General features: G+C 49.7%; 1 protein-coding gene across 1 annotated transcript in view; it reads left to right on the top strand.

Moving 5' to 3' along the window:
• Nucleotides 1-164: 164 nt before the first annotated feature.
• ZNF385C (zinc finger protein 385C) overlaps nucleotides 165-9,642 on the top strand; it is a 75,298-nt gene continuing 65,820 nt past the window's right edge. The window contains 1 exon segment of the mRNA XM_020972727.2: nucleotides 165-228. The gene's annotated coding sequence lies outside the window, so the exon portion shown is untranslated.

Here is a 9,642-nt window from a genome sequence, read left to right as displayed (position 1 = left end):
CTTGGATGCTCTGGTCAGTGCCCATTCATTCTCAGTGGGACGATGTGGGGAGCCTAGGACATCAAGGGGTGGAGGGGAACGCTCTCTGTCTGCTCCCTCCCTCTTCATGGAAGCTCCCTCCTCTCACTTGCCCCGCCCCAGAGCCTAGTCCCACCCCCTGGCCCTCCCCAGCGCAGCAGCTCCAGCTGCCTCGGAGCAGGTAGAACCCAGCAGCCCGGGACCCAGCAGGTAAGACAGAAAGCTCTGGTGGGGGGGGTGGGGGAAGAGAATCTGAGCACACTAGAAGGATCTCCACAGGTCCAAGTGCCCCAAGGGACAGAGACAGGTAGAGGACAGGGGTCTTTCCTTTAGATGTCCCATTTCACACACACAGCCCTCCTGCCAAACCACCTCCTCCCACCTAAAGATTCTTGGGTCCTCATTTAATCCTATTCCTTGCTCTGGCATCCCCAGACCACCCTCTTCCCCATGGCTAGAATCCAGGACCCCTCCTCCCAACTCCTGGAGTGAACTTTCCAAGCTGCACTCTTATGGTGGGGATGGAGAGAGGGGCAGGAAGAAAGATGCCTAAACTTTGGGGGAATGAGGGGAACTGAATGTTCAGGGCTATAACAAGAAGTTAATGTTTGCCTAAGGGGCTGGCGTAGTCTGAGATTGACTCGGGGATGAGAAGAGGGGAAAGGCGGAAGGGCTCTGCATGCAGACTTAGTCAGGGCTCCAAAGTGAGGAGAGTACCATATGTACTCAGTTCTAACAGTTCCCTCACACACATACCCCATCTGGCCTGCTGGAGAAAGGCATTGATTATGTGGGTAAATACGGTAAGGGCCAGGTGAGCAGCTGGGCTGGGTCCAAGTGAATCTCCAGGGCTCCTACAATATTTACACCGGCTCACAGAGTGTGTGTGCGTGCGTGTCCCTTTGAGAGGACGGAACGGGAAACTAAAGGATGTATATGGGTGCAAGAAAGGGGTGGTCTTCTACCTTTCCGGGGTTCTGAAGCATTTTACATAGGAATCTGAGGTGGAGGGACTGGTCACACGGGGAGGTGCTGTACTGTGTTGTTGGGAGAGAGCCGGGTGGGAATTTCATAGCTCCTTGTATTCTGAGGGTACAAGGAAGCAAGGTTGCCCTTTTTCTTCACCTGTCCCCCCCACTGGGTGCTTTGGCAAGGAGCGAGAGGAACGTGGTCCGAGATGTCGATCTGCTTCCCAAGAAATCTTTGAGGACAGAGGCCTCTCTGTTCCATCTGCCCCCTCTTCCACTGGACCATGCCTTACCCTGCTGCCTAATCTGGGTTTGAGACCATGAATCCTGGAAGGAAAAGCATACATAGGGATGACCATCGGAGAGCCCTGGGGAGGTCAGCAAGCCTGGGAACTCAGTGTTTTTCTTTTCCTTTTGTCCCAGATTGTGGGGAGATGATGCCCAGCTAAACCTCAGGGTTTCTGGATCTCACACGTAAATGCCCCTGGCCTGGTCAGCCAAGTGCCCTGAGAGGTTGCGGCTCTGGTGTCCTGACATTTGCTCTCTCTTTAGGTAGGACTTGGGGAAGGGGAGCCTGTCCTTGTTAGTGCCTGGAAGGCTTCCCTGAGGAAGGAGACAAGCTGCCAGCTCAGGCATGGATGCCAAGCTTCTAAGGTCCATAGGAATACCCTAGCCTGCAGAGGGGGACCTGGATGGTTCTGTATGCCTGCCTTTTGACATTCTAACTTTCCTTCACAGGATACTCCCACCTCCAGATAAGACAGCTCTGTCCCCTCCCAACCCCAGTCAGGCAGGGGGTCTCTGTAGTAATAGATATGTTTCAGGCTTGTCCAACTTCATGACCCCATTTCGGGTTTTCTTGGCAAAGATACTGGAGTGGTTTGCCATTTCCTTCTCCAGCAGTAAGACATATTATGTACCCATTGCAGGGTTCTCCTTCCCTCCCCCCCTCCCCATAATCACGAAGTTCTCCCAGATGCCATCTCAGTGCCTTCTGATTCATGGACAGCTCTTGGCTTTTTGTCCTGTCCTTAGTCACCTGTCCTTGCAGTTGGACCCCTTAATGCTGTTGCTACCACTGCCATTTTCAGGGTTTCGTAGACAGGGTTTCTAGAAGACAATAAATGGAAATAGAAGGCCAGGTCCTAAATAGTACCAATGATGCACTCTCTGAATCTGTCTAAGCATTCTGAGCCATACTATTCAAAGGTTATAGTTATCTTAAAAATGGCCACTGGTTCCAGCCCAATGGAAACATGCAGAGTGAATCTGAATAATACAATAACTTCAGGGGAATCCCTTATTCTAGCTAATTGGGACCTCATTGTAGTTAGCAGTGGGTGCCTCTGATGAGGAGTACTTCCACTTCTTCATAATCTCCTCTTAAGTTTTTCTAGCAGGCAGGAAAGAGTTAATGGGAATGTTGGGGATGTGAGTGGGACTTGCCTCAATCTGGCTCTTAGGTGTTTGCTTTTCTCAAGTGTTACCTGATGGAAGATCCCTCCAGCCTTCCTCCTACCCTGAACACCTGTGTTCTATGCATTTGTGGCTCATTAAGACTGTCAGGGACCTGAACCCCTAGTGGTGTGCGCAGCTCAAGAAGGTTTACTGTCTAGGAAAAATGAGGCATGTCAGTGTGATAGAATGAATGAACACTGGCTCACCAGTTGGAGGACCTGGGTTCAAATCCTACCCCTGATGTTTACTGCCCATATGACCTTGGGCAAATCACTTACCCTCCCTTGCTCTCTGTTTCCTTGTCTGTAAATGAGGTTGGACTAGATGCCTCTGAGGTCCTTCCCAGCTCTGGATCGAGGGTCCTTTAAGTTCTGCCTCTTTCTCCCCTGACAAGAAGCGCCACTGCCTTGGGAGAGAGTCCTCAACCTAGGAAGGAACTGGCAAAGGGTGTGTGTGTGTGTGTGTGTGTGTGTGTGTGAGAGAGAGAGAGAGAGAGAGAGAGACAGAGACAGAGACAGAGACAGAGAGACACAGAGAGACAGACAAAGTATACTCAGTTCCTGTCCCTGTCCATTAGACTCTCACTGGCATTTCCCTCTCATTGATCAGTACTCCCATCGTACCAACAATGCCTTTTTCCCATCAAATCCCATATACTAGTTCTACCTGCCAGGCTCCCCAGTGCCCCATAGCTCTCTGGACTCCAGTAAGGCCCTGGCTTCAAAGACTAAACCTGCTTTCAGATGAGGATAGAGTAAGATACTCAGGAAGAATCCTACCCCGTGTGTCTTTTTTCTCTTCTCTAGTGGTTTGCTGTCCTGGGTCTCTGGTGGTGAGATTTTTCACCCAGAATGTGGAATGGCCTTCTCAGCTCACCCCAACATCATTAAAGGCAGTTAGGTAGCATGGTGCTTGGAGCTCCTGACTTGGAGTCAGGGAGACCAGAATTCAAATCCTGCCTCAGACATATACTAGTTGTGGGACCTCTCTATGGCTTGGTTTCCTTATCCTACAAAATGAGGAGGTTGGACTTCTAAGGTTCCTTTCTGACCCTATAATTCTACAACAGGAGCCTGATTTGGAAGGACAGCTTATTCTTGCCAAGGTCACACAGCTAGTTAGTGGCATGGCCGGAACTAGAGCCCAGCGCTTCTGACACCAAGTCCAGGGGCTCCTTCCCCTCTGGCATGATGTCACCTCTCTTAGTCACTCAATGTTCGTGCCTCTCACAGCCTCTTCTGGATGCTGTTGAATTAGGGCAGAGGAGTGTTTGATGGCAGCCAAGGAAAGACAAGCATGGACCGGGAACACTGAAACCTCTGGTCAGGCCAAGGCCAAATGCCTGGAGCTCTAATTGAAGAGGCCAACCTAAAAAAAAAAACTGGTTGCACTCTACCCCCCACCTCCACCCCTGCTTGCCTACCCAAGGCATCTAGAAGATGGGGTTGGGATATTTTCTCAATCTTCTCTTATGATGCTCTGAGTGACTTTCTCCATCTCCCCAATGTGGGAGGAGGAGGAGGAGGAGGAGAGGAATGGATTGGTCATAACCCCTTGAGCAGAAAGTCTCATTTCAGTGTTACCTGAGCCATGGACCCTTCAATACCCCCAAACCTAGGGACAGCTGGGATCATTGGCTGGAGTTGCAAAGACTTGACCCTGGAAGCTGAGGCTGGGACAGGACCTCAGTATCTAGACAGCAAAGACCATTTGGTTGATGAAACCTCCTCTCCTCTTCCCTCCCCTTCTCTTCTCTTCCCTCCCCTCCTCCCATCCCCTCCTCTCTTCTCTTCTCTTCTCCTTCCCTCTCTTCCTTTCACCTCTCCCCTCTTCTCTCTCCTCTTCTCCTCTCTTCCCCTTCCCTCTCCTCCTCTCCTCTCCCTTCCTCTCTTCTCTCCTTTCCTCCCTCCTCTCCCCTATTGTCCTCTCCTCCCTCCTCTCCCCTCCTTTCCTCTTCCTTCTTTCCCAGTTCTCTCTTCCCCTTCCTTTCCCTCCCCTCTCCTCTCTTTTTCCTTCCCCTCCTCCCATTCCCTCCTTTCCTCTCTTCTCCCCTCTTTCCTCGTCCTCTCTTCCCCTCTCCTTTTCTCTCCTTTCCTGTCCTTTCACCAGCAAGACTTCCCCAGGCCCTCCAATTAAACTGCATACCTAAGGTTGGTGCCCTTAACTGAGGGGCTTTAGGTCAGATTAGATCTAGGAGAAATAGTTTCAAGATTAAATATAGTGGGGAAAAAAAGATTAAATATAGTATACCATCCTCTTTTCTGCCTGCCCCTGAGCCTCCTGATCTCATTCAGGAAAAATTGGGGCAATTACAAAATATATATGTATATCTATCCCATGGTACTTTGGAAGGAGAGGGAAAACCTATTTTCTGAAGCTTAATGAATGCAGCATGGAGGTCAGACTACAGGGGAAATCAGGGTGGGTTTCTCTACTTTTAAAATGAGCCCCTTTCCTTGCTCCTCATGTGGTGGCCGTCGGGGAGGGTGACGGGCCCCTTTGACCTGGAGTTCTGAATTGGGCTCTTGGACTTTTGGATCATGGGAAAGGAGGAATGGGAGGGAGAGGGGAGACCAGCTGGCTAAACTGTAGGGAATCAGCCTGGAGGAAGAAGTGTCAGGAAAGGGGGGGACATGGCTTTGGCCTTGGATCTGGTTTAGTTTCCTACAGGGCCCTGGACACACCGTCTGTTCAGGGGAGAGACAAGAAAATTATCTTCGCGTCTGTGTCTCATGCAGAATCCCTTGCTTCCGGGACCTGTCCAGGGATCACACCTCTGACCTTGGCCTCATTAACAATGAGAGAACACCCGTCTGTCATACACTCTCTGCTATCCTCTATCACTGCCTCCTCCTAGAACAACACAAACATATTCACATAGAGACACACACACACACACACACACACACACACACACACACACACACACACATACACACTCTCCTCTCTCTGCTATCCTGTATCACCCCTCCCCAGAGAACAACATAACCATATTCACATAAACACAAACACATACACACACAATCCCTTCTACACTGTCACACACATACTTGGAGCTGCACAATCTTTCTCATTCATACACTCATGTCCGCGTATAGACTTACACAATCACATCCTTCCCTACACACTCTGTTCCTCTCTCAGATACCCCACAGATTCACAATTTCACATTTCTCCCACCCACATCTTTTCTGTTATACATATACATATACATATACACAAACCACACACACACACACACACACACACACACACACACACACACACACACATTGACATACCCTCTTTCTTACACTGGATGCTCTCTGAAAAGCTTCTTCTCATTCTCTCCCAACTTTCCATTCTCCTCTGCTCTCTGACTTTCCTCCTTATGGATAATCCAGCAACTCCAAGGTTGGCCTGGAGCAGGGGTGAGAAACCTTTGGCCTAGAGGTCCACATGAGCCTTGAGGCCAAAGGTTCCCCACCCCTGGCCTAGAGCTTGGATTGGCCTGCTCAGATATGGCAAGAGACCAAGCTCTGGGGAAATCTGTATGTGAGGAAGGAGGATTCGAGGGGCAGCTAGGTGGTGCAATGGATAGAGCTCCAGCCTTGGAGTCAGGAGGACCTGAGTTCAAATCCAGCTTCAGACACTTGACCCTTACTAGCTGTGTGACCCAGGGCAAGTCACTTAACCCCTACTGCCTTACCAAAAAAAAAAAAAAGAAAGATTTGAGGAGAGGGGAGATATCATTGCCTTCCTGGGTTGTCCCTATAATTGCTGTGGGGTCCAGTTTCCCTGATCCCTTTGTCCCCCAGCCCTTAATTGCCCAAGTATCTTCTGCCCCTCACTATCTCCTGCTTGCTCCTGAAGTCTCTCTTCAGATATGTCTTTGCATATCTGACTACATCTCCATCTGTGTCTGTCTCCTTTCTTTCTAAATAAAAACAGTGGGATGTACTGAAGAGAATGGTGACTTGGAGTCAGGAAGGCCTGGGTTCAAATCCTGCCTCTTTTACTTACTAGCTAGTGTGATCTTGGGCAAGTCACTTAGTTTTTCTAAGCCTCAAGCAACTTCTTAGGGTTTATTAACTAAATTTTAGACTAAGGTTTGGTCAGAGTTTGTGGAAGGAAGAGCTGCCCATATTGAGGAAATCACAGATTCCGTGTGTATGTACATATCTCTGTCTTTACCTTTGGGAGTCTTGGAAAGGGAAGAGAATAGTATCTCATTTGATCTCTTGGAATACCAGACAGTAGCTTATCTGAACTGGGTGTCCCAGACTTTGTCCAGGAAGATGGCAGCAGGGCTGGGGGCCCTCTACATTCCTGCTCCTTTCCCCAGATGATGACTTAGAAAGAAGCGTGGACTTATCAAATTCTTGACAGGAGCATTGATTTACACTTTTCCCTGAATTCTCTTCCATTGGGGTTTTGAGATGAGGACTTTGTTGTCTCCCCAACCCTAACTCTGAGTCCTCCAGGCTTCATTATGTGGGAATGGATCTTGGCTTTTTGGTGGATAAGAGTTAGTGTTCAGGAAAATATTGGAATGGCATCGTTTCATGTACAATCTTCTCCTGTTCCATATTGTATATGGAAATGTTCAGTTAATTGAGTTCAGAATAAAAAGAAAATAACATGAACAAAAATTTAAGAAAAACTTTGGAATGGAGTTGAGGTTGGCGTATGAGGGAAGAGAAGGATAAGGGTTAGGCAGGGAGAGGTATCTCTTATCTGTTGGTGAAGGAAAGAGACCCCATATGTCCTACCTAGGGGTGGGGGACTAAGACAGGCAGATAACCTGGGTGATCTTTGGAGGTGCCAGCTAAGCCAGAGGGAGCCAGGGACTTGGCATTAATCCCCTCGGAAGAGGTGCTGACCAGTATGAATCTGAATTAAGACTTTTCTTTTTCCTAGAAGCAGCAAAACTCACCCTCTGGCTTCCCCCTCAAAAACCACCACTCCACCCTGTTCCAAACATTTCCGTCTTCTTCCCAAGGTCCTCGGGGCCTATTTGAACAGCCTCCCCACTCTCTCTCCAGGCCTCCCCCTACCTCTGCTGGCCTCGCTCTCACTGCCTTCTCAAACAGGAGCTTCAGTGTTGTCTGTTTGTTTATTCTACTAGATTTTTCTTGGGTGGGGTGGCCGACTTCACACAAAGTTATCCCACTTTAGTTCCTCTGCCTGGAGGCTGGCCCTGTAGTCCCCCCACCCTCCCTCCCCACCCCAGTCCTCTGTTCCAGCTCCAAGGCCCTTGTTTTTAGATCCCCTGGTCTCCCATCCCCCTGCCTTTAGCCCTGAAGATCCCACCATCTTCCTCTCTAGTCTTTGATTCCTATGGATTGGCAGTCGGTGTTGGCTGGGGAATCCCTGTGTCAGTCTTTGGCTTGGGACAGTCTGGGGAGAGTGGCCACATTAAGGGCCTCAGTGGTCAAGAGACCTGTGGAATGACCTTCAGCTGTGGCCCAAGAGAAGCAGGAGGGAAGGGATCAGAGGTTTTAAGAAGAGGGGAGGAAGAGTTAAGAAATCTGGGAATTGGGAGCCTTGGGCTCTCTGAAGAGGAGACTGGAGGCAGTGGGTCCCAGGTTTGGATCAACATCTTTATTTAAGGCCAGTGCTGCCCAGGCCTGGTGCCCAGTGTCAGCTCACTGCCTGTCTGCTTAGATGGGCTCCCTGGGGTACCATTAAGTATGTGATGGTTCTGTGGGATCCTGCCATAAGCAAGAGCCTGGAAAATAAATCTATTTCTTGCCTTTCCCCCTACTGCCTACCTGCTTTTACACCCCTGTCCTCCAAGAGACCCCTTGGGTGAATAGTTATAACTTTTAGGAATACCCCACAGCTATTGGATCAGATCACTCCATGCACTCCTCTGTCTTCAGCTCAAACCCATGTCTCTTCCACTGTCAAAGATCCAAGTGCTAGGGACCTCAGTCTCTGACTCCAGAAGGGAATGGGCGCTGCTGGCCTCATTCTGAGTGCAACTGTTCTACTTAGCAACTTCTTGGGTTGGGGGGGGGAAGGGAGGGATTTTTTTAATCATTTGAATGCTAATTAGGAAAGGAAGCCAGGCTGGTCTGGAGCCCTGGGATGGGCTATTTAGGGTCTATGGGATAAAGTGTGGAGACGTTGGCAGGGAGGGGGAGGAGTGTCCCTAAATAGAATCCCCACCAGTCAGAAGAGTAAGCTCGGCCACAGGGGGGATGACCTTGCTCCAGGCAACATATGCCTTGACTCAAGGAAACCAGGCCATGGGACTAAATGAAATCCTACAAACTTTGTCTCCTCTTTTCATTCTGAGCTGACTTCCACTGAACCTTGTGTCTATAGGGGCTGGGAGGGAGGGTGGCAAAATACTGATGGATGTGTGTCCCCACCCCTCCTAGGCCCCTCTCTTCTTCTCCTCATTATCCCTCCATGAGCTCTTCCCAAGGTAGTCTTCTCTTAGCATCCCCTAAAGTGAAGATGACTTTCCCCTCACTCTTTTCCTCCACAGTCCCCCTCTCTCTCCTTAGCATCTATACCACTATGTGCCTTTCTCCCTCAGGATCTTCCAATTATATCCCTTCTTTTCTATGTCTCCCACCCTGCAGGATGCACCTCTCTCCCCCTGTTTCTCCCAACTCCTGTCCCTCTCCCTTAATGTTTCCCAGCTCTGTCCTTCTCTAAGAGTCTCCCAGATCTTGCTCCATTCCCCTCGTGCCTCCCAGTTCTTACCCCCTCTCCCAGATCTTCACCATTCCCCTGCTCCTACTGTGCTAGATTAAATTTGCCAAGCCTGAAGAACAGCTGGCTCTGCCTGGATATACCCCATACACATGAACTACCTACTTATTCTATGGATGGGTGGGGTGTTTTTGGAAGTGTACGGGAGGAGAGAAAATGTGGGTGTTTTTCTTTGGATTCAGGTATATAAGAGAAAATAAACAACCCTCCCCTCCCCATCTCCAGGGCCAGGACCCCCTCCCCAAACCTGGAGAAGAAAAACAGCTGCAATGAATCCTTGGCTCTGCTCTCAGAGGCCTCGTCATGTAGGGAGAAGCAAAAGCTGTGTGGCTGCCGAGACCTGGCTCAAGAACAGTCAGGATGAAGACACAGAGCATTTGTCAGGGGCATCAGAGACCTGCTTAAATGCACAGGGTGTGACCTGGGGGGGGACAAAAGGGCCTCTATCCACATCTTGGACTCCACACACATCACTCAACAGTCTGCCCAG

Source organism: Phascolarctos cinereus, unplaced genomic scaffold (assembly GCF_003287225.1).
Source record: "Phascolarctos cinereus isolate Bilbo 61053 unplaced genomic scaffold, phaCin_HiC Scaffold_5;HRSCAF=322, whole genome shotgun sequence".
Classification (NCBI taxonomy): Eukaryota; Metazoa; Chordata; class Mammalia; order Diprotodontia; family Phascolarctidae; genus Phascolarctos; species Phascolarctos cinereus.
This window is presented reverse-complemented; position numbering and strand designations above follow the sequence as displayed.